The 25,139-nt window shown below is 42.1% G+C and overlaps 1 protein-coding gene across 3 annotated transcripts in view; it reads left to right on the top strand.

Moving 5' to 3' along the window:
* LOC121276392 (apoptosis regulator Bcl-2-like) overlaps positions 1-25,139 on the top strand; it is a 171,996-nt gene that overhangs the window by 31,071 nt on the left and 115,786 nt on the right. The window lies entirely within an intron of this gene.

Below are 25,139 nucleotides of genomic sequence, written 5' to 3'. Positions count from 1 at the left end.
GCTTAGGCAGTAAGTGGGTGTAATTGAAACCAGGGAATTTTTAACTCGTTGGTTCTTGCAGACTAGATCTAGAATGGGAAAGCACACAAAAACTATGAGAGCTACAAATCACCAGAGTAGGCACTTTCAGAGCTGACCTTTGTTGTGAACATCCACACCCTGTAGAGTAGTCATTGGCATTTCTTACATTTTAATTCTTTGATAACACAGAATGATGTGTAATCCTCCCACCAAAGTGAAAGCTAGATCATTTTTGAAAAGGTCATGTGTGTAACTCTTTCTGAGCACCAGTCTGTAGTATGGACCATTTCTTTTGGGTGGCTTTATTGTTAACTTTAGTTTCAAGGTAGCAAAGATATTTTGGTTGCTTTTTTAAGTGTCATTTAGTATCATAAAAGGGCTATTATGAACACAATAGGTCCAATGTTATACTTGGGTTGTGAAACATTGAATTATTTAATGTTTTAACATAAATAGAGTTTTATTATTTTATATTTTTCTAGTATAATGTAGAAGGAGAATGACGTTATAGAAGGTCACTGCAAGAAAACTTGTTTTGCTGTGTCACTCCCATGTATTTATTTTTTATTCATTCTTGGGACGTAAGTGCCGTTGCCAGTTATTGCTAGGCCACTTGAGATGGGAATTAAGAGACAAGCCTGTTGATGTAGAATCCAAGTCACATATAGGCCAAACTGAGTAAGGACAGCAGATTTCCTTCCCTAAGGGGCACTAATGAACCAATTGGGTTTTTACAACATTCTGCAGCTTATGATCACATTAGCTGATACCATATTTTGAAAACTGAATCCAAATTCTCAACTGCTACGGTGGGATTTGAGCTCTTGTTCTCTGGATTATTAGTTCAGTCCTCCTCAAGTTTTATTCTCTTTCTTCTGACAAACAATGCCTTCCTTTTTGGTGAAACTTCTCAGCTAAGGAAATTGAATTGGAATAATTGCGCAAAAACTTTGCAACACATGAACTTCTGATTGGAAAAAGCAATACTCTCAAATCTTGGGGATATATGCAGCATAAAAAGTGAGAATATATAATTTATAAAGTGTGCATTGTATTTAACAGCATATATTTGGTAGGTTGGTAAAAATTATATCTCTTGAAGATCTGAACAATTTTAATGCACCATGCAAGTGCCTATTGGGTGCACTAAAAGTATTATCGAACCATTTCAAAAAGTGCACAGATATTTTCTTATCCAGCAATTCCAAAACTTTCTGTTCTAGTGCTACATGCTTTAAAAATGTATATGCGGGGAGTTTTGTTCACATTAGGTGGGTGGGCTGATTTCACAAATTGTAAGCATTATTTCGGTAGGCACCGTTACAGGGTAAAACCGATGTTTGCTCTAAGCTGTACATTTATCACGTAGGCCATTCACAAGCTGTCCACTTTAAGATACCATACATGCGCGGCAGTGCAGAAACATTTTTAAGGTACCGTGCACTTAAATGAGTCAGTTGTGCACCAGAAAAAAAAATAGAGGTTACTTTGGTAAGTAACTTACCAAACATACTTGGCAGTGCTTCCTTTTGTTAATGCCAGGAAATAGTTAATAAAGTTACATTGAATCAGAGAAGCTTACCTAGCAGAAGGAGGCAATTCAGCCCATTGTCTGTGTGCTGGCTCTTTGAAAGAGCAATCGTGCTTAATTCTTTACCCTCGCTTTTTGTCCGTTGCCCCATTAAATTCTTCATGTATCTTTCCAACTCCCTTCTAAAATTATTTATGGAATTGGCTTCCACCTTTTCAGGTAGAACATTCCCAATCCCAACAGTTCTCCTCATCTCCCCTCCAGCATACTTATGGTTCATGAGTCTGCTGAAACTTCATCTGGGCCTGTTCATTTAGTGAACACAAGAAATCTGAAAGTAGATTCCGTAAAATTGGGAATGATACATATGAATCGGAAAATGTGATACATATGAATTGGAAAATTGGGCCACAACTTGTCCAAAGTTGTTGTATAAAATTCTGATGATGTGATAAGAATTTGATGCTTATTATTTGTTTTGAAATATAGTTTTACATTTTATCACAGCTGTGTTTAAAAGACAACAAGTATAGTTCTGGACAAATTTGGCAAATTCTTTCCAGATGCTTAGTTGGCCTGTTAACACCCATGGAATTGGGTGTGTGATTTATGTGAAAATTGTTCTATCAGACAATGAATTTGGAACAATGGCTCATAAAAATACTGTTTAAAATTGCTAGGGGCCAAATATTAAACATTGAACTAAATTGTCACATGTTGCCAAGAATCCAAGGACATTCTTACCCGATTAATGCCAAGTTTAAAAAAAATATATATAATTTTACATTACTTGGAATCCATTCCATCCAACCATACACTAGTCACTGTATTTGATTTGCAGTTTCATTGGATATATTAAGTAGAAAGGTAAAGCAAGACCTTTCAATCCACACTCCATTAGTTCTCTGTCCAAAGACTCATTGTCTGATGATGCTTCATCTTGAGCTGTTTTCCTTGGCAGGTTTTGTCAGTGGTGGTTTGCCATTGCCTTCCATTCTCAGGGGCTGTGCAAAGAGGCAGGTCCCAAGTTACAGCAGCACGAATGGGAATCAAACTTTCTCTTTTGGCATTCTTCTGAACCACATGCTAGCCACCTAGCCAATGGAACTAACTGGGCCCAAATATGACCACAAATCATAATTTAGCAGCTGAGAAAGACTAAGTGGGATGAAACTGATGTTTCACCAGTTCCACCCTGAATGTAGTATTTTGAAGTTACGATTGTAACCAGGTTCTTTCATTGGAAACACTTAAGAATGCACTGTTTGTACGCTGCTTTTATGTGATTTATTGTGGTATGTGTAAAAAAAACCTGACTGATGTGCCAAATTTAAGATAGCATCTTAACCTGTTACAGCAAGATTTGTGAAAGTGTGGAATGGCGATGGGGCTGAAGTTTCCCAGTGATGGATCTCTGATCCCAAAATCTCTGATCACGTGAAGGCTGTGCAAAAAAGCAAACAGTTTCTGGTGCCCATAAAAACGGGATCCCATGATGAGTTTTTTTTTGAAAAGAGAGTGGTAAGGGATAAAAATGCTGAACCAATTTGGCATTTAATTCAATTAGATTTCTATATGTACATTTGTACACATTTTAAATTTAATGGTGTCTGTTTCCAACTAGGGCACGGGCACCTCAATTATGTTGTAGCAGAAGTGAATGTGAAAAGCACGATGGGATGAACTATTCCATTCATGTCAGCGGTTATAATGTAAGGATGCTCCAAAATCTTTCCATCTGCTTGTCACAAGGACAAGTCAGAGACCGGGAATTCTGAAGCTAGTAGCTTACCTCCTGACTCTACAAAGCTTGCCCACCACCTATAAGGCACGAGTCACAAATGTGATGGAATACACCTTAATTGCCCTAGATGAGCACAGCTCCAACAATGCTCAAGAAGCTCAACACCATCCAGGACAATGCAGCCCACTTGATTGGCACCCCATCCACCACCTTAAACATTTCATCCCACCAATACTGGTGCAAAGTGACGGCAGTGCGTACCATACAGAAAATGCACTGCAGCAACTTGCTAAACTTTCTTTGACAGCACCTTTCAAACTTGTGACCTCTATCACCTAGAAGGACAAAGTCAGTGGGTGCATGGGAACACCACCGACTGCAAGTTCCCTTCCAAGCCACACACCATCCTGACTTGGAAATATATCACTGTCCCTTCACTGTTGCTGGGTCAAAAACCTGTAACTCCCTTCCTAACAGAACTGTGTGTGTACCTAGACCAGATGGACTGTAGCGGTTCAAGAAGGCAGCTCACCACACATTCTGGAGGGCAATTAGGGATGATCTTGACCCTAACACTTAATTCTCATAAAAAAACTTTCTTTATTTCTTATGGCCAGTGCTTGATCTTGTGCATAAAGTGGCCGATAATTTAGCATTCATGGTTTTGCAATAAACTATGTTATTGTTGAGATGTCTTGTACTTGCTAGGTTTCTCCAAGCACTAGACTATGGTAGGGGAACATTTTTTAATATTCTCAGAATGGATTTATTATATATTTCCAGTTGCACAGAGAAGGGGGTAGCGGGGGTGGGGGGGCTACCTCCTTTACTGCTACAGCCCTGGTCATAATGGTGCTTGATTTCTCACAGCAATTAAACCTGTTTCAAAAAAATAAATGTATTTAAACATTAATAATTCTCTCAACTTGGAACACACATCAAAACAATGTTTCCACTTGACCCAGCTTATTGTGTATTATTGTGTTGCCTGGTGAAGTGGAATTCAGTAAAGAGCCAGGACACAGTACAGCAATTGTATATGCCTTCATTGCTTTTTTTTTAAAGTCCAAAGTGGGACAAAGGATATTCCAAGTGGAATCTTTCACAATGGGCTATGGCTTGGCCGCTAAGCTGTCAGTTGAAGTAGGGTTCAAAAACATAAACAATGATATGATTGTGCTATTGATACCAATAGAACAGCATCTCTGATAAGATGACTGCCACCCCCCCACTGCGCCCATGCCCCACCATCTTCCACCTCCAACCTGCCATTGTGCCATCTTCTCTCATGGGTTGGACAACATCTATACAGCCATTCATCTATGATATACTTTACATCACTTCTCATTAGGGCATTGCATTAATACATTGAACAAGATGTGCAATTTTCCTGATACTGAGCAACAGGCAACTGAGCAAAGCTCTCCCAGCATGCAGTTGTACTGTTAAAGTAGTTATGATGCTGAAACCTGTGACAAGAACTCATAAAGACTGACAAGAACACAGGTCTTTTGTATGATGTATGATAAACAAGTCAGATCTCTGACCTGTCGCACAGGTCATGAGAGACTTGTGAACTTTTCAGAGATTGATTTTTTACTATTTGCAGTAACTTTTAAACATTGTATTAAAACTCAAAGTGCCTTGTTTGTCGCTGTCTGCCCAGTTTTCCTAATCAAGATTAGGTAATGTTGAGAATCTGTCTGTCTTACTTGTAAGGTCTGCTGCTTCAAAGATTTTCCATTGTAGTGACATTTTTGTAAAAATAGTTTTATCCTTCCCATTCCCATTTTGTAGCCCACCGTTCACTTAGCTTGGAAAATATTAAGCACGAAATGAGTTCTGATGAAAAACTTCATTCAGATGGCAAAGCTCTTTCTGAATACCAACTACATCATCTTCCTGTAACAGCTGTATTTAAAAAAAATCATCTGACTTCACTTTCATTCAGTGCAGAAATTGTGTATTTTGGTTTGTCTTTGTCTCTCTTAAAATTTGGCTTTCTTTTTGGTTGACCCTTTGGTGATGAGTTAAATAGCTGAAATGAGCAAAGTGGGTGAGCATGTTTTTCTTTCAGCTGTTCCATAGTGATTTTTTTACTTTTCCAACATTTGCACATAATGTCTATAATTAAAAATATAAAATGTTCACTTTGAAGAAGGACAGGAGGGCTACCTGTGTCTGAAGAATAAAATCACATTGTAAGTGGCTGCTTTTTGGAGTAATGTACGGAATGCACATTAAAAATACAGTGTTCATAAGATGGCAAAGTGACAGAACATACTGGACCCTGAATAACCTGTACAATGTAATGGTAGGATGTGGGTTTGTGTCCTGTAATTCTTCAACCAGTTTATATTTGTACAATGTTCTCTTATTGTAATGCCTCCTTTTGATTCCCTTATGACAAAATTCACTGTATTGAATTGCTTATCAACTATATTTAGGCTCATGATGCCATTGCTGCCCATTGCTATTTAGCATCTGCCAAAACCTTATAGAAACACAAAATGACCTTCATCTGTTTATGTTGGCATTCTCTGTATGTTACAGTATAGCATGACTGGTAAATAGTGCCAAAAATGCTAGCAAATGTCACTGGACCTGTAACACTGAGAATTTCACTTCTTTTCTTGAGATTGGAGCTCCCCCTTCCCTACATAATTCTTTTCCTTCTTTTCTGTGTCTCGCTTGCTCCTTGGCCTGTGCTGGCATTGTTGTGAAATTTAGTTCACCAAGGGGCATGTTCGGTTGGAGTTTTGTGGAGCTGGGGAGATTCCACAGACCTTTAAAAATGGCAGACAGGACCCAATTTTGGGATTCCCAGCCCAATTTCACAGTGCATCCTGTTTTTGCTAGCGAGGGAGAAGGGTGCAGGCAGTGAGCCCGCACCCTGGATTCTTGACCTGGCTCGCTCCATTGCAGGGATAGGCATCTCTTAGCCCCCACAATTTTCGTGGAGTTGGGCCAGCTTTTCAAGGGCTTATGGTTCACGCCTCTCAGAAGTGTTGTGAACCATAGTCTGGATGACAGAACCTTTTGAAAGATAATGTCAAAAGGTCTTATCCATTAGCCCCCCCATGCCAATTCATGCTACCCCCACTCCCAATGGCCCCTCCTACCCTCTTTGTTAACCCATGTCCCTCTACTCACCCCCAATGGCCCCTCATGCCCTCCATGCCAACTCATAGCACTTCCATGCCCTTTCACCCAGCACAGGTAACGGACTCTGTATCCGGGATTTTTCTGGATTTTGGGTCCTGAAGTGGGGAGTTAGGGGAAAAGCATAATTTAAAACCAGGCTGATTTCTCCACCAAGCTGGACCTAGGATTGATGGGAAAAGAAAAGGATGAGGGGCGGATCAGGCCAGCTTCCGTCATTAATCTCGGACCCAAAGAACAGGGCATCAATGCACCATGACCCACCTGATGCGGATTGTAGCTTCCAGGGCAGTACCCAGTTTTTGGGTCCTTTAGATTTTGGGACACCAGGTAAGTATACGCTTTATCCAGAACCAATAAAATCTATAGTAAAAAATGGCTTGTGTGGAAAAGCTTAAAAAACCCAACCATTCATAACTTTCTTAAAAGAATTGCTGTTGGTACAACCCTGTAAAAGTGTCAATCAACCTGACCTTTAAACTATCAACAGCAGAAAGTACAAACACATAACAACTCTTTATCGTGTGTAAATAAACATTGAGCCATTGACAAAATAAATCTAAGAGTAAACCCTGCCAATCTAGCAATGTTTTCCCTTGTGTGCACCTATTTCAACAGACTAGGCTTCTTTATGCATTCTGTGCTGAGAGCCCAGGTGTCCATTAGTCCTTTGGATGGGGGGCATGGGCCATGGTTGGCATGCATTGACATGGATGTATCATGGGGCATGGGTGGGGATGTGAGGGGATATGAAGGGTGAGGGCTAGAGGGACAAATATTGAATAAATAACTGGGACAAAGTCCCAGAGAACCAAGGTGTGTCCTTTAACCAGCCCTCCTCAGAACCTGGCAGCCCCTGTGTCTGCTTCTGAACTTTTCCCAGATGCCTGAGTCCAGCATGCACACCCCTCTTCTTGGAGTGAAAATCATGCCCTTCCCGACTCCTGCTTCCCACCTCTAACATGAAAATCCAGCCTGTCGTGAGAGACCGAAGATGATCCCCTCATCAGTCAGAAAGTTGTGGGTTTAAGTATCATGTCAGGACCTTGGGAACAAAATCTAGGCTGACACTCCAATGCATGATGGAGAGAGTGCTGCATTGTTGGACGTGCCATCCTTGGGATGGGACATTAAACCAAGGCTGCATATGGCCTCTCAGGTAGGTATAACAAAAATATCCCACGGCACTATTCAGATAGAAGCAGAAGAGTTGTTCCTAGTATTCTGGCTAATAATCAGTTGTCTCACATCACAAACAGATTTTCTGATTATTTATTACATTGCTGTTTGAGGAATGTTGGTGTGCACAAAATTGCGCGGTTGTTATTCCTATCAATACTGTCATAGACAAATGCACCTGTGATGAGTAGATTAGTGAGGACGAAGTCAAGTATATTTTTCCGTTGTGTTGGTTCTCTCATCACCTGCCACAGCTCCAGTCTAGTAGCTATGTCCTCTAGAACTCAGCCAGCTCGATTAGTAGTGGGGTTACCGACCACTGTTGGTGATGGACGTTGAAGTCCCCCACCTAGAGTACATTCTGTGCTGTCGCCACCCTTAGTGCTTCCTCCAAATAATGTTTAACATGGAGAAGCACTGATTCATCATCTGAGGGCAGGCGGTAGGTGGTAACCAGCAGATGGTTTCCTTGCCCATCTTTGACCTGATTTCCATGAGATTTCACGGCGTCCAGAATTGATGTTGAGGACTCCCAGCGCAACTTCCTCCTGACTGTATTCACTGTGCCACCACCTCTGGTGGGTCTGTCCTGCCGATGGGACAGGACATACTCAGGGATGGTGATGGTGATGCCTGGGACATTATTTGCAAGGTATGATTCTGAGAGTATGACTCAGTCAGGCTGTTGCTTGACTAGTCTGTGGGACAGCTCTCCCAATTTTGGCACAAAATTGTGTCATGATTGGAAGTTCTGCAATTTGTTTGGTTGAAAGAACTCTACCACAATAGAGCAACATATCAAAATGCCTTTCTAAAATAATGCATAATACAATAATGCATGTGCAAAATTACCTTGATTTGTTCATTAATTGACTTTAATTCTCCAGTGTTTCTTTTTGTGCTTTTTTGAATGCTTATTTTGTGCCAGCCCATCTACAATTTATACTTATGGCACTCACCTCTGTTTTTCTACGAGTATGTGAAATCGAAAATGCCACGAGTTTTGTTTGATGATACTTTTTCCAAGCTTGTGACATTTTGTTACAAGTGAGTAATTAAAAGGAAAAGTCCCCTTTTCTGTGTTATTAATCTACAGTACCACGGTTTTACTCATCACCTTCAGATATTCAATTAGGTGCTTATTTTAAAAGGGGACCAACATGAATAGGGGGTTTACCCAGAAAAACAACATTAAGGTCAGTAAGCAAATTGTATCTGTGTATAACTTTCTTTTTAACATTTCTGCAATCTTCAGGTCAGTTGTTTAAGGAGCCCAAAATATGCATAATGTACAGTAGCTTTGAGGATTCACAATTTCACCACATCAGTAAACTTGGTGTATATGGAGGAGGGAAGGGGGAGGAAAGTTATTTCTGTATTTATTTTCACATTATACTGCACTGGCGAATTACTTTTCAGTTTAAAGATGCTGGTTGTCCTTCAATTGACATCCAGTCCTCTGTTCTACACCATTAAATAATCGAAAATAAGCAGGACCTTTAAAGAGGTGCAACAGATTAAGAAATGGGAATAGAAGCCAAATCTGGCGTTGGGAAGGCAAGGTAAGGAACACGGTTATGAGCTGAGCCAATGAGTGATGCAGCAGAGCAAGGAGCAGGAATTGGACAGTATTTAGATATGGAGAGGGGAAGCACAAGCTTGGTGACCTGTTGAGATGTGGGGCTAAGAAGAGAGCACAAGATCAGAGTTTCAATGTTTTTTATGTTTGTCCTCTCTTATGTTTGAAGATAAGGGCTCCAATTTGTTGGTTAACTGTACTGGAAAATATTTGGCTAGAGGCACAGTTACTTTTGGAGCACAAGTCTATTATTATAGCTGGCATGATGTTGTGACCGACAGTCTTTGCTGTATTCAGTACACTCAGCCGTTTCTAGATATCACGTGGAATGAGTCAAGTTGGCTGAAGAGCACAAAACGAGGCTGACTTGGATCCTCCACTCAGGACTTTATGCTGAGGATGATTGCAAATGTTTCAGCCTTGTCATTTGCACTGATGTGCCAGACTGTGCCATCATTGAGGATAGAGATATTCATGGGGCCTCCTCCTTTGGTTAGTTGTTTAATTGTTCACTACCATTCATGACTGTGGCAGGACAGCAGAGTTTTGATCTGATCCCTTGTTGTGGGATTGATTAGCTCTGCCTATAGCATGCTGCATCTTCACATGCCATGTAGTCTGTGTTGTGGCTTCACCATGTTGGAATCTCATTTCTATTTATACGTGGTGCTACTGCTAACATGCTCTCCTGCACTCCTCATTGAATCAGGATTGGCCCTTTGGCAACAGAAGGATGAGAGATATGCCAGATCATGAGGTTACAGGTTATGGTGAAATACAATCCTGTTTCTGCTGATGGCCCACCATGCCTCATGAATGCCTGATTTTAAGCTGCTAGACCTGTTTTGAATATATTCTGTTTAGTATGGTGGTAATTCTACATAACAAGATGGTAGCTCAGACTGAAGCCAAGACTTAATTTCCACAAAGACTGTGCAGTGGTCACTAACCACTGCATCTGTGACAGGTAGATTGGTGAGGATGAGGTCAAGTAGGTTTTCCCTCATGTTAGTTCTCTGGCACCTGCCGCAGGTCTGGTATGGCAGCTATGTCCTTCAGGAATGCGGCAGCTCTGTCAGTAGCGGTGCTACCGAGCTACTCTTGTTAATTGAAATCCCCCGCCCAGAGTGCATTCTGTGCCCTTGTCATCCTTAGTGCCTCTTTTGAGTAGTGTTCAATGCGCTGGAGCACTGACTGAAGCTGGCTGAGGGTGGGTTTTGTTTTATTCATTCATGGGATGTGAACATTGCTGGCAAGGCCAGCATTTAATACCCTTCTCTAATTGCCCTTGAGAAGGTGGTGGTGAGCTGCCTTCTTGAACCGCTGCAGTCCATGTGGTATAGGTACACCCACAGTGCTGTTAGGGAGGGGGTCCCAGGATTTTGACCCAACGACAGAGATGGAATGGGATATATTTCCAAGTCAGGGTGGTGAGTGGCTTGGAGGGGAACTTCCAGGTGGTGGTGTCCCAAGTGTCTGCTGCCCTTGTCCTTCTAGACAGTGGCAACCATGGATTTGGAAGGTGCTGCCTAAGGAGCCTTGGTGAGTTCCTGCAGTGCATCTTGTAGATGGTGTACACTGTCACGGTGTGTTGGTGGTAGAAGGAGTGAATGTTTGTAGATGCGGTGTCAATCAAGCGGGCAGCTTTGTCCTGGATGGTGTCAGGTTTCTTGAGTGTTGTTGGAATTGCACTCATCCAGGCAAGTGAAGAGTATTCCATCATACTCCTGACTTGTGCCTTGTAGATGGTGGAAAGGCTGTGGTAGGTCTGAAGGTGAGGTCCTCGCCACAGGATTCCTAGCCTCTGACCAGCTCTTCTGGCTACAGTATTTATGTGGCTAGTACAGCTCAGTTTCTGGTCAATGGTAACCCCCAGGATGTTGATAGTGGAGTATTCAGTGATAGTAATGCCATTGAATGTCACTGTTGATGACCCCTTCCATCACTTTACTAATGATGGAGAGTAGACTGATGGGGTGGTAATTGGCCAGGTTGGATTTTTCCTGCTTTTTGGACATACCTGGGCAATTTTCTACATAGTTGGCTATATGCCAGTGTTGTAGCTGTACTGGAGCAGCTTGGTTAAGGGCATGGCAAGTTCTGGAGCACAAGGCTTCAGTATTATTGCTAGAATAATGACAGGGCCCATAGCTTTTGCTGTATCCAGTGCCTTCAGCCATTTCTTGATATCACATGGAATGAATCGAATTGGCTGAAGACTGGCATCTGTGATGCTGGGGACCTCTGGAGGAGGCTGAGATGGATCATCCACCCAGCTCTTCTGGCTGAAGATTGTTGCAAATGCTTCAGCTTTATCCTTTGCACTGTTGTGCTGGGCTCCCTCATCATTGAGGATGGGGATATTTATGGAGCCTCCTCCTCCAGTTAGTTGTTTAATTGTCCACCACCATTCATGACTGGATGTGGCAGGACTGCAGAGCTTAGATCTGATCTGTTGTTTGTGGAATTGCTCAGCTCTGTCTATCAGTTTCTGCTTCTGCTGTTTGGCACGTAGGTAGTCCTGTGTTATAGCTTCACTTGGTTGACACCACATTTTTTGGTATGTCTGTGCTGCTCCTGGGATGCCCTCTTGCACTCTTCATTTGGTAGTAGTGGTAGGTGGTAACCAGTAGAAGATTTCCTTGCCATGGTTGAATTGATTTGATGAGACTTCATGAAGTCCTGATTCAATGTTGAGGACTCAGGACCACTGCCTCCCAACTGTATACCTCTAGGCCTGCTTTGCCAGTGGGACAGGACATAAACGGGGATGGTGAGAGAGGAGTCTGGGATGTGGCTGCAAGGAATTATTCTGAGAATATGATTATTTCAGGCCGTTGCTCGACTAGTGTGTGGGACAGCTCTCCCAATTTTGACACATGGCCAAAAGTTGGTAAGGACGACTTTTCAGTGTTGATTAGTTGAGTGTGCCTTTATCCTGTCCGATGCCTATATAATTCTGCCTAGTTCTATTACTCTTGTTTTCTAATAGATATGTGTTTTGCTGGGTTATTTCTGATTTAAAAGTGAACCGCATTATTGTAGGCCTGGAGTCATGTATAGACTAGACTGGGCAGGGATGGCAGATCCCTATCCTTATAGAACCATAGCATAATTACAACACAGAATGAGGCCTCTGTATCTGCCAACTCTCTGCAAGAGCAACTCAGCTAGTCCAACTCATCACATACATAAAAAGGATTAAGTACATAAGATGTAGGGCATAGAAATGGGCCATTTGACCTAACCAGCCGACGCCATAATTATGCTCTATTCAAGCCTCCTCCCATCTTTCCTCATCTAAATCTACCATTGTAACCCTCTATTCCCTTCTCTCTCATATGCTTGTCTACTTTCCCCTTATATGCATCTATAGTATTTGGTTCAATCACTCCCTGTGTAGTGAGTTTCACATACCACTTTTTGGGTAAACTCCCTAATGGGTTTCTTGGTGAATGCCGTGTATTGATAGCCTTTAGTTATGTTCTTTCCCACAAGAGCAAACATTCTCTCTGTATCCACTCTATCAAAACCTTTTTTAATTATAAAGACGTCCATTAGGTCACCCCGTCAACCTTCTTTTCAAGAGAAAACAAGTTCATCCTTTCCTGATACTTATATCCACTCATTTCTGGTATCATCCAGAAGCCACTTCCCTGTAGCCCTGAAAATCTTTTCTCTCCAGACAATTAGTTCCTTGTTGTAAACTATGATTGACTCACCTCCACCACACTCTCAGGCAATACTTTCCAGATCCTAACGTGCTTTGTGAAACCACCTCCTCTTTGATTATGGCTTAGAAAGCATCTTCTTTCTTGGTGAAGACAGATGCAAAATACTAATTTAGTTCCTTAAGAAACTGATGAACCAGATTTTTTTTTAACAAAGTACAGTTGTTTCTTAGTCACATTTACTGATACCAGAATTTTATTCCAAATATTATTTCATTAACTAAATTTAAATTCCCTAGCTCTTGTGGTGGGATTTGACCTCTTGTCTCTGGATCTAGTTCAGTACATGACCATTGGTTTGTATTAGGAATAATGGAGAGGCTATTAGCACTCACTGCAAGCAACTTCTGGTATCTGCACATATGTAGATAAGTGTGGGAACCAGGAAGCTTTGCAACACTGGTATCTTGTTAAGACACTTGACATTAAAAACATGAAGGGCATGAAGTTGCATTACTTACTCACTAAATGTGCCAGAAAAAGTTAGGTATTTTCTATTCAAGTGTAATTGATTTTTTTTAATGGTGATAAATCTTGGTTACTGCCAAACAACTTCTCTGGCATGAAGCTGAACTTGAATAAATGTGGAGCCTTATTCTTTCAACTTTAATTGATATGGTGATAAGTATCAGGATGAGAAAATCCAAGAATCTTGTTCGGGTGGCAGATGTCTGTTGCCTTGACCCAAACCCACATGATGCTTTTACTGGGGATGAGAGTCATTTAAGTATTCTTATGTGTGGTTTTATTTGGAACTAATGTTTGTATAAGTGCAACAGAGATGTGTTCAACCTTTGAGACTGGAAATTGAGTTGCACCTTGCTGCTCTACCACAGTTCTGCAGGGAAGCTCAAGGCCCTCGTGTCAAAGGCACTCAGTCTACGTTTTTTTTCCCTACATAAAATAGTGGTCAGCAATACAAAGGTAAGTGATCCCACTAAGATCTATTGCCTTTGTTTCTTTTCAACTTTGGGTCTTGGTATGGCCTACAGCAAGTGATGAAACCACAGGGTCTATCTGGTAACTGGTAGAATTCCAGAATAGTTAGGGATCATCCTGAGACATAACCTGAACGACTGCTGAGATGTAGGTGGGACGGGCAGATGCATCTCCTGCCCTCCAGGTTAATGTAAATGGGGTAGAAACCTAGTAGACCTGTGTTCACATAAATTGTGCCATTTTCCTGCTACAGTTATCCATGGAATGTCACCCTCTCAACTTGGCATTCGTTTCTAGCCTGCAAACTTGAAGATGAGTTGGATTGTGGATGTTAGGTAGAAAGGAATAAACCGTGGCCTTGAGATCAGCAGCAAAGTTCATTTCACTGACAGCTACTCAAAAAGATTTGATTTGCTTTAGAGTGGAGACCTACAGTCATCAGGCATCTGTTCCAATTCAGTGCCCTCAACAAAATATCTGTGGTGTCTATGTACAGGGAAAGAAGCAGCGAGCCTCCTCAATCAGTCATATTGATGAATCCTCTCTGTATATGCAAAATTCAAGCAAGGAAGGAAAAAGCCAGTCTAGCTTTTATGTGATTCCAGACCTGAAACAATGTGGTTGTCTCTTAACTGCCATCTGAAATGGCCAATGAGCTGTGTGGAGTGTCTGTTATGTAGCAAACACAACAGTGAATTTGTTCACAAGGTCCCAAACCAAGCATGAGATTGAATGAAATGTTAGTTTAAGTTTGGTAGAACAAAACCAGAAAATGCTGCAAATGCTCTGTAGACCAGGCAACCTCTGTGGAGAGAACAGGTAAGTTCATGTTTTGGATTTGACCTAGGGTAGGTGGAGTTGGTTGAGGGAGGAATGTATGCCACAATAGTAAAACTCTGTTCATTGAAGAGTGCCATGGCATCACTTATGGTGATGCAAACGGTTGAAGATGCATTATGAAGGAAAATCTAGCTTCCCCTTAGTACTGTACTGAAGTATCAGCCGAGACTACATGCTCATGGATTTTGAGTTTTAACTTTTTGACTTGGGTAAGAGTGTTACTAAGTGAGCCAAGTTAAGCAAGTCCTCACTTAAAGTTGTGGATATGTTCCTGAAAATCAAAACTTTAAGTGAAATAATGGAACCAATGTTAAAACTGTAATTAGGTTCTGCAGGATCTTCCTTATCAGAAAAAAACAAATATTAAAATATTATACCTTTTAAGTTGCAATATTTTACACTACTAAATTCCTACACTGTTAAATGAACAGGATCTCAAGGTATGAGAAACTAAAAGCAGCTGACCAGAGAGGCATGCACTTAAGAAGAAAAGTTGAAGGTAGATTTGAAGAAGCTTCACTACTGGCTTGGAAGTTGAAGAATCCACCAGAATGAGTGGAAGTCCATTGTAAGACTTCCGTGTGACGCAGTATAAAAAAAGAAAAAAAAAACTGGTCAGATCACAAAGATGTATGAGCACAACAAAAATTGCAAAACCCCTGAGTGATGCAGAGCAAAACCTGCTCAGGTCACAAGTAGGGTGAGCAACACTACAGAAACTTGCAAGACCTTGAGTGACGCTGAGTCAAAGGACCTGGACAGTTCACAAGATGGTGAGCAAAAATACAAAAAAGAAGCTGCACTTAGATTTTTAAAATAGGCAGCAGTCCCAGGGCTCAGTAGCTGGGCTGAGCTGCTGACGGAGTCCAGAGTGGTGGCTGCTACGTGGTGGCTGAGCTGGGGTTGGAAAGCAGCCAGAGCAGAGGAAAAACTGCAGAGTAAAGAAGAACCTGCTGAGTATAACAAAAGTTCACAGCAAGCAGCACAAACAGAATGAAGTGCTGTAGCTTTAAATTTAAAAGAGAAAATGCCCCCCCCCCACCCCCCAATTGGAACATGAACCCAGTAAGTTTCCCTGCGTGGGACATTCAAAAAAAAAGGAGAAAAGTTCTTGTAGATTTTTTTATATAAGAAAAGCTTTAATAGTTTTAAAGCTCTTAAAAAAAAATGAAGTGGCCGATTGCCGGAAAGCCTGCTAATATCGGAAAAGCATAGGGAAATCACAGACAGAGAAACTGACAGGCCGCTGACAGCTGGAATGGGGGAAAAAACACTAAAGGGACAATGATACTTAAAGCTGTGATTACAAAAAAAGCAGCCATGGACAGAATATTACAAGGAACCCCAGAGAGAGGTCAACTCCTAATAATGTGCCAAGGGCAACAAAAGACCTCCGAAAGAGGGCAGTAAAAGACCCCAGAGCGAGGGAGACAGATGGCAGTGTGGAGTGAACAAAAAACTGTGAATAAGAAGTTATCTGAGGTAACTCAAAAGAAGCACATGTGCAAAAAGTAAATGAAGCTGTTCTACAGGAAATTGTCCGGATCAGAGCTGGAAAATTTGATGCGCAAAATTCAAACTGAATATATACCTCTGAAAATGCACAATTAACTGAAGTCTTCAATGAGCCAAGCTGTTCGAGAACTGAACAAACAATTTTCAGAGATGACACAATGGTATTAGGAGGAAATTAACAACCCTCAATTCCTCATTTGACGAATCGAAGAAGGAGTTAGGAAACCTCAACCAGATGTACAGTCAAGCAAAACAACAGGCAGAGAAGGCACACAAAGAAGTTGCGACCCTCAAAGACTCCTTGATGAATCAATAAGTAGCTATGGAAATACATGAGGAGCCAAAAAGGATGTTGAATATTATTTCAGAAAAAGCTGCATTGGAACTATCAGCAGCAACGAACCAATGTACTGAAGCCTAGAGTGAGTTGGCAAGAGGTCAGTAAGCATCTAAACAGCTGAAAGAACAGTTGATTGTCCTTCAAGATCACAGGCAAAAGGAATATGTAACCATTTAGCAACATGAAGAAATGAAGACTGTCTTAAACAGTAGGATGGTAGAACTGCAGAAGAAACTCAGAAGAGATTTTATTGAATTACAGGAAAACTCAAGATGAAGCAAGCGAGCTTTGCAAAGAAAAGGAAAACCTTTTGAAAGACCCTCAAACTATAGGTTCACCTCAGGACAAGGTTTATTCCTCTGGGAAATTACAAAGAGAAGCACAATGAATTTAGTGTCACTCTGAACAAACTGAAGAGCCAGTTGGCAGAGAAGACTCAGCAATGTTCAATATTCCAGGAGGAAGCCAAAAGCTACAGGAAACAGACTGAAGAGCTGAAGAAGCAGTTGAATGAAAACAAGGAGGTGTTGAAAAAAAAAGCTGTAAAACTTTCCAATCTGTGAGCAGATAATGGTGCTTTGAGTTGCATAATTACAGAACTGAAATAAGTTAAGACATTGCTGGAGACAGGCCTGACCCACAGTGAAAGCAAAATGAAAGGCAAGGACAAAGTTCTCTTGTATACAGAGAAAGGAAAGACAGAAATAAGATCAGAAAATATAAATCCAACACTGAAGCGCAAGGAACCAAGCTGGTTCTTGAAGAAAAAGCACTGGATGTCACGGAGGCACTGAGAACCGTTACGCTGAATGAAAAGATTTGAAAATAAAACATCAAACAAATGTTTGGCTGAGCTTGTGAAACAAGTAGAAATTAAGGTTCCATTTGTGAAATGTATACATTCAGCAAGAACATGGCAGACATGACAGAAAAAGAAAATTTGAGTCTACACTAGGAATGAACAGAGTGCACATTCCCTGCAGGAGGAACAGGACGATCTCAGTGTCCGAGAAAGCAGACTGGTTGTTATTAAAGAGAAAGGCAACTCGAAGGAGCACAAAAAGTGAATTAAATGGAGACAACCAAGTACCAGAAACACAGAGTACCACTACCATTCCTCCAAACGTGACAGACTGAGATGTGGAAGAATTGTGAAGCCTCAAGACTGTCAACATTCATAAAGTTAGAGACTTGAGGTGGAGGAGCATGGATTACAAGTAAAGATTATATTGTTATACTCTGTTTGATGGGAAGAAAGTTTTCTTTGGAGAAGAAAGGGAGATGTTGTATGATGTATGTGCCTGCATGCAGTTGTAATGTAAAGGTGCTTGGCAGAGCAAGGGTTAATGCGGGGCTGGTGAATAGCACCACCCAAAGTATGTTGTATAGAGTCACATGGTAGTAGATTAGAGAATGGTCTAGAGAGAACACTTGAGAAGCAGCCTACCTGCATGGCAGCAGCACCAGGCACAACAGTAACCTGTGATCAGTACCTAATTAAAGATGAACAATAAATAGTTCATAAAAACAAAAAAACTGCGAATGCTGGAAATCCAAAACAAAAACAGAATTACCTGGAAAAACTCAGCAGGTCTGGCAGCATTGACGGAGAAGAAAAGAGTTGACGTTTCGAGTCCTCATGACCCTTCGACCGAACTGAGTGAATCCAAGAAAGGGGTGAAATATAAGCTGGTTTATGGTGGGGGGGGGGTTGGGTGGGGGGAGAGAAGTGGAGGGGGTTGGTGTGGTTGTAGGGACAAACAAGCAGTGGTAGAAGCAGATCATCAAAAGATGTCACAGTAAACAGAACAAAAGAACACATAGGTGTTAAAGTTGGTAATATTATCTAAACAAATGAACAAATGTGCTAATTAAGAATGGATGGTAGGGCACTCAAGGTATAGCTCTAGTGGGGGTGGGGGTAGCATAAAAGATTTAAAAATATTTTAAAATAATGGAAATAGGTGGGAAAAGAAAAATCTATATAATTTATTGGAAAAAAACAAAAGGAAGGGGGAAGAAACAGAAAGGGGGTGGGGATGGAGGAGGGAGCTCAAGACCTAAAGTTGTTGAATTCACTATTCAGTCCGGAAGGCTGTAAAGTGCCTAGTCGTAAGATGAGGTGTTGTTCCTCCAGTTTGCGTTGGGCTTCACTGGAACAATGCAGCAAGCCAAGGACAGACATGTGGGCAAGAGAGCAGGGTGGAGTGTTAAAATGGCAAGCGACAGGGAGGTTTGGGTCATTCTTGCGGACAGACTGCAGGTGTTCTGCAAAGCGATCGCCCAGTTTACGTTTGGTCTCTCCAATGTAGAGGAGACCAATGGGAGCAACGAATGCAGTAGACTAAGTTGGGGGAAATGCAAGTGAAATGCTGCTTCACTTGAAAGGAGTGTTTGGGCCCTTGGACGGTGAGGAGAGAGGAAGTGAAGGGGCAGGTGTTACACCTTTTGCGTGGGCATGGGGTGGTGCCATAGGAGGGGGTTGAGGAGTAGGGGGTGATGGAGGACTGGACCAGGGTGTCCTGGAGGGAACGATCCCTACGGAATGCCGATAGGGGGGGGTGAAGGGAAGATGTGTTGGGTGGTGGCATCATGCTGGAGTTGGCGGAAATGGTGGAGGATGATCCTTTGAATGTGGAGGCTGGTGGGGTGATAAGTGAGGACAAGGGGGACCCTATCATGTTTCTGGGAGGGAGGAGAAGGCGTGAGGGCGGATGCGCGGGAGATGGGCTGGACACGGTTGAGGGCCCTGTCAACGACCGTGGGTGGAAAACCTCGGTTAAGGAAGAAGGAGGACATGTCAGAGGAACTGTTTTTGAAGGTAGCATCATCGGAACAGATGCGACGGAGGCGAAGGAACTGAGAGAATGGGCTGGAGTCCTTACAGGAAGTGGGGCGTGAGGAGCTGTAGTCGAGGTAGCTGTGGGAGAAAGAGTTGTGGAAGGGGGTCGGAGTAGGACTGGAACAAGGAATGTTCCACATACCCCATAAAGAGACAGGCATAGCTGGGGCCCATGCGGGTACCCATAGTCACACCTTTTATTTGGAGGAAGTGAGAGGAGTTGAAGGAGAAATTGTTCAGTGTGAGAACAAGTTCAGCCAGACGGAGGAGAGTAGTGGTGGATGGGGATTGTTCGGGCCTCTGTTCGAGGAAGAAGCTAAGGGCCCTCAGACCATCCTGGTGGGGGATGGAGGTGTAGAGGGATTGGACGTCCATGGTGAAGAGGAAGCGGTTGGGGCCAGGGAACTGGAAATTGTTGATGTGACGTAAGGTGTCAGAGGAATCATGGATGTAGGTGGGAAGGGATTGGACAAGGGGAGAGAGAAGGGAGTCAAGATAACGAGAAATGAGTTCTGTGGGGCAGGAGCAAGCTGAGATGATCGGTCTACCAGGACAGTTCTGTTTGTGGATTTTGGATAGGAGGTAGAAGCGGGCCGTCCGAGGTTGGGTGACTACCAGGTTGGAAGCTGTGGGAGGAAGATCCCCAGAGGAGATGAAGTCAGTGACAGTCCTGGAAACAATGGCTTGATGTTCAGTGGTGGGTTCATGGTCCAGGGAGAGGTAGGAGGAAGTGTCTGCGAGTTGACGCTCAGCCTCCGTGAGGTAGAGGTCAGTGCGCCAGACAACAACAGCACCACCCTTGCCAGCACGTTTGATGATAATGTCAGGGTTGGACCTGAGAGAACGGAGTGCAGTAAGTTCAGAGAGAGACAGATTAGAATCGGTGAGAGGAGCAGAGAAATTGAGACGACTAATGTCGCGCCGACAGTTCTCAATGAAAAGATCAAGAGAAGGTAAGAATCCAGAGGGAGGGAGAATATTGGAGGTGGGTGAAAGGATCTGTTGAACGGGGAGAGGACTCCTGCCCAAAGAAGTGAGCCCGGAGACGAAGACGGCGGAAGAAGAGTTCAGCATCATGCCGAGCCCGAAATTCATTGAGGTGAGGACGTAAGGGAATGAAACTAAGTCCTTTGCTGAGCACTGAACGTTCAGCATCGGAGAGGGGAAGGTCAGGGGGTATAGTGAATACACGGCTGGGGCTGGGATTGGAAGATGGGGTGGGGACGGAGGGACAGGCAGGGGTGGAGGGTCCTAGATGGGTGTTGGTGTCGATGAGTTGTTGGAGCTTGCGTTCCTTAGCACTTGAGAGAAAGAGAAAAAGTTTCTTGTTGAGGCGTCGGATGAGACGAGGAATAAAATGAAACTGGGGGCACGCGCAGCTTTGAAAAAGGGTATGCTGGTGCTGCTGGAGGGAGAGGTCAAGTGTGTCCATATGGTGGCACATGACATTGAGTGTGGATTTCAGGATGCGACGGGAACAGCAGTCCGAGAAACGTTTTATGTCCCGGAGATACCTGTAATCCTGGGTGGCTTCGAAACATGACGGGTGGAATTTCAGTTGAAATCCACGTGGGGTAAGTCAGAGACGGAGACAGTCATTGAGAAAGGAGATATGGCTGTGAAAGCGGGTTTTAGTAAACACCTTGTCAAACACCAGGAGAGAAATGGAAAGCAATGAAGGTGAGCAAGGCAAAAGAGAGATATGGAAATCTTGTCGCAGAGATGAACAGAACTTCTTTAAGGAGGTAGGCATTTCTTGAAGAGCAGTGGCAGTCAATTAAACACAGAGATAAAAACAAAAAAACAAAAAATTAAATAGTCCATGTTTAATTATGTAAGTCTCAAGATCATATAATTGAGACACAACAGTAATGGCACTTTAACGCAACATAGTGATCAGTGGTGATGATACAACATTGTAGAAGTGTGAATCCTGATGGTGCAGAAGTGTTGAGCTGGGTCAGCTATGATCATTTTTTTTTTAATGTTCCCCCTTATCTCTTCCCTCTCCTGAACCCTTGTTTAGAAGTAGGAGCAGCTTTGACAGTCATTTTAAACAAAAAAATGGATTGCAGCAGCCCTAACTCGGCACTTCTGCACCATCAGGACTTGTACTTCCAGCTCTGGCTTCAGATTGGATCTGGACCTTGAACTGGAGTGCAGGTCCAAGTGAGGGAAGCAATGAGAGAGTGAGTCAGGAAATGGGATATTCGGTGAGAGGGTGGGTTGGGGACGAGAGGAGGCCACAACTTAAGAGTTTGTAAAGTGGGGAGAGGCACAATCCAGAGGTCGGGGAGCAGGGATAGGTTGTTTCAAAATGGCGCCAATTCGGTCACATGGAAAACAACGTTTAAACGAATCTCGCGAAGTTCAACGCGATTACAGGTCCCAATAATTTACCAATGTTAAAGCGAAACAACACTAAACAGGGAAACGTTAAACGAGGACTTACAGTAACTGCTGCAAGTTTAGGATTTTGCCTGATGCATCCTGTCAAATATAGCATTGCTAGTCACTCTAGCAACGGATCTGAGCATTGTGCATTGAGGGAGCGCCACACTGTCGAAGGGAGTGCCTCCCTCAGTACTGAGGGAGTGCCGCACTATTGGAGGGTCATGTCCTGTGAATGAATAAAAATCATATACCCTTTGTAAAACTGCTTATCCAAAGCTGTACAAAGTATACCAACAGCAGCTATGAATTAAATGATATGCACCATGTCATGACCTTGCTAGGCCATTTCAGAAGGCAAATTATCTCAGCAATTAATAAGCATTTAGTTTTATAGGAAACAATATTAAGGATTAGCTGCTGAAAATTTTAAGTGCCTTTCATCCCAGTGCCTTAACTATCAAATGAAAGTTAATTCTGCATCATGGCAATGTTGGGATAGACTTTCACCTTCGCTGTCTGGTCGGTAATCTGGATTAAAATCAGTGGAATGAAATTGGGTAGTTCTCTAAAGGGTGATTAGTCCACTCTGCTGGCTTGTTACCCAGGACAGTAAAGATGAAAATCTAACCCATTGTGTCATGTGCCTATTTATCATTCAGATTTTAAATGCTGTGTTGTACAAAAAATATATTTTCAATGGCACCTGGAAAATTTCAGAAAAGGAGAAATTATTGTGTATTGAGGTCCATAGGTTCGTTTTCATTTTATTTCTCCAACTTTTAACTGAGCCTCTTAACAATGTTCTGGCTTGAATTCCAAACATCCTGCACACTTCACTGAATTCCTGAAATGTTTCACAAGCTTCAGCAGGTCTGTGGGAATAACAAATCTGGTGAGAATGATTCTTTCTTTTAAGTTGTTTAGCAGAGGGAATATTAATTAGAATTTCAATTTCAGTAGAACTATGAGGAAACCACAAGTATGACTTTTGCTACTTGAAGCAAAATCTTTTGTCAGTTTTCTGTTTTCTTATCATTTTAATGTTGGTGATTTTATTAGAAGAATAAGAAACCCCTTTCATTGGATCCCACCGAATATTAAACCACCCACGCTGTTTATTTGGCTAAAAAAAAACATTTTTGTTCAACTTCACTGAATTCCAGTATTTCAAGCAGCTTTGATAGTCAGTTTTCTGATTTATAATTTGTACACAATCATGGAATGTTTCAACACACGGGCCATTTGACCCAACAATCTGCACTGGTGTTTTTCTCCATCAGCTGCTTAGTTTCTCTGCTGCTCCTCGCATATCCTTCAATATTATTATTTTCATGAAACTGTAATTACCTTTTAAAAGAATTTAAGGACTTTATTTCAACAACGTTTTGTATTTTTTTAGTCTATCCTTTATTTTGTGATTATCATAACTTGGCTTTATGATGCCATCTGGCTGACCAATAGAAATAACCTGTCTCTATTTATCTAATCGAACCTTCTTAATCTTATTAGGTCACCTCTTAAACTTTAATGATAAAAGTCCTAGCTTTTCAAGTCTTGCTTCAAAACTCATTGCAGGTAACTTCCTACTGTATCTATGCTTTACTTTAATTGCTTTTATATCCTGTGGGTGTAACTACACCACATGGACTGTAGCGGTTCAAGAAGGCAGCTCACCACCACCTTCTCAAGGGCAACTACGGATGGGCCAGCCAGCGAAGTCCATGTCCCGTGAATGAATAAAAACTATATACCCTTTGTAAAACTGCTTATCCAAAGTTGCTAGGCCATTTCGGATGGCTGTTGAAAGTCAACCACAATGCTGTGGGTCTAGAGTCACATGTAGGTCAGACCAAGTAAGGGTGGCAGATTTCCTTGCCTGAAGTACATTAATGAACCAGATGGGTGTTTACCACAATCAATAATAGTTTCATGGTCATATCACTGAGACTAGCTTTATATTCCAGATTTATTAACTGAATTCAAATTGCATCTGCTGCCATGGTAGGATTCAAACCTATGTCCCCAGATGGTTAGCCTGGGTGTCTGGGTTACTAGTCCAGTGACATTATCACTATGCTACCGTCTCCCACCCCTATTAAATATAATCAGGCTTGTTAAATCAGACACAGCTACACACCTGCAAACATTTAAAAATCAGTTGAATATTTACTTGTGACAGACTTTAAGTATAACAGAAAAACAGCAACATGACCATTCAGTAAGAGGGCATGAGACTGCATTCTTGCTATGGGACAACTTTGCCAACAGCCAAGATATAATGGCTATTAGTTTTCTGGGATCCATGGAGGATTCTTTGTAGCTCCCCATCTAGATGAAGATCCTCTCCCTTTATATCCTTTCTTCTCATTGCTATGTGGTATCTCTGCTGCAACTCTCCCTTAGCTTTCACATGACCTTTATTACACTTGCCTGAGCATTTGGCACCCCTATTGCTGACCTCATGCTCTGATGTGCTAGCAGTCAGCATTGTTAAACATCAATAACATTTACCCAGCATATTCTCTCCCTTTTTGATTGCCATTTAATTTTAGGAGTTGTGAATTTACAAGTTCAGAGACCCCTTTCATACATCCAACAGCCAATTTTCCAAGAAGATCATTTGCTCAAGGGTTCCAGACATTGATTAGTTATTTCAAAAATTGTGGTTTTTAAATGACACAAACTGCATTATATTCCTTAAATAAAATTTCAACAGTTACAGTTAAACTTCATCATTCAGCTGTCACCCTGATTGTAATAAGTCAGAATGGAATGGGTTACTGATCCAGAGTTATCGACAAAAGCCCAGTTAAGGTTTTATACAAATGCAGCCTTTCCTTTTTGCTTATGTATTCTGCACCTTTTAACACAAAACCAAAGATTCAGTTTGCCCTTTTCATGGCCTAATCTACTTTTTCTGCCACCTTTTAATGATCGTTGTATCGCCACGCCAAGGTCCCTCTGCATGCTCTGCCCAATTGAAGTCTGATCTGTCAAAGGAGAAGATCATGTGATTTTCCTGCCCAGGTCTTTGGGAATATCAAAAGACAAAGGGCAGATTCACCCCAGATTTGCACTAAGTGCGATAGTGGGCGGGGAAAACGATGTTTTACCCACTGGCCGCATTGGTGGCTTTTCACGCCGTATCATCCCAAACCCTCCCCATTAATTATGCATTCCTGGGAAGCATGCCATTTCCAAGGCGGGTGGTTTCTTGTTCTCCTCGCCATATTTAAAGTCCAGCACATGCACACATCTCAGTACTTCCAACCCAGGACTCCTGCACAGAAGAGAGGATGGCCCTGAAAGGCAAAGGGATTGC

Source organism: Carcharodon carcharias, chromosome 3 (genome assembly GCF_017639515.1).
Source record: "Carcharodon carcharias isolate sCarCar2 chromosome 3, sCarCar2.pri, whole genome shotgun sequence".
Lineage (NCBI taxonomy): Eukaryota > Metazoa > Chordata > Chondrichthyes > Lamniformes > Lamnidae > Carcharodon > Carcharodon carcharias.
This window is presented reverse-complemented; position numbering and strand designations above follow the sequence as displayed.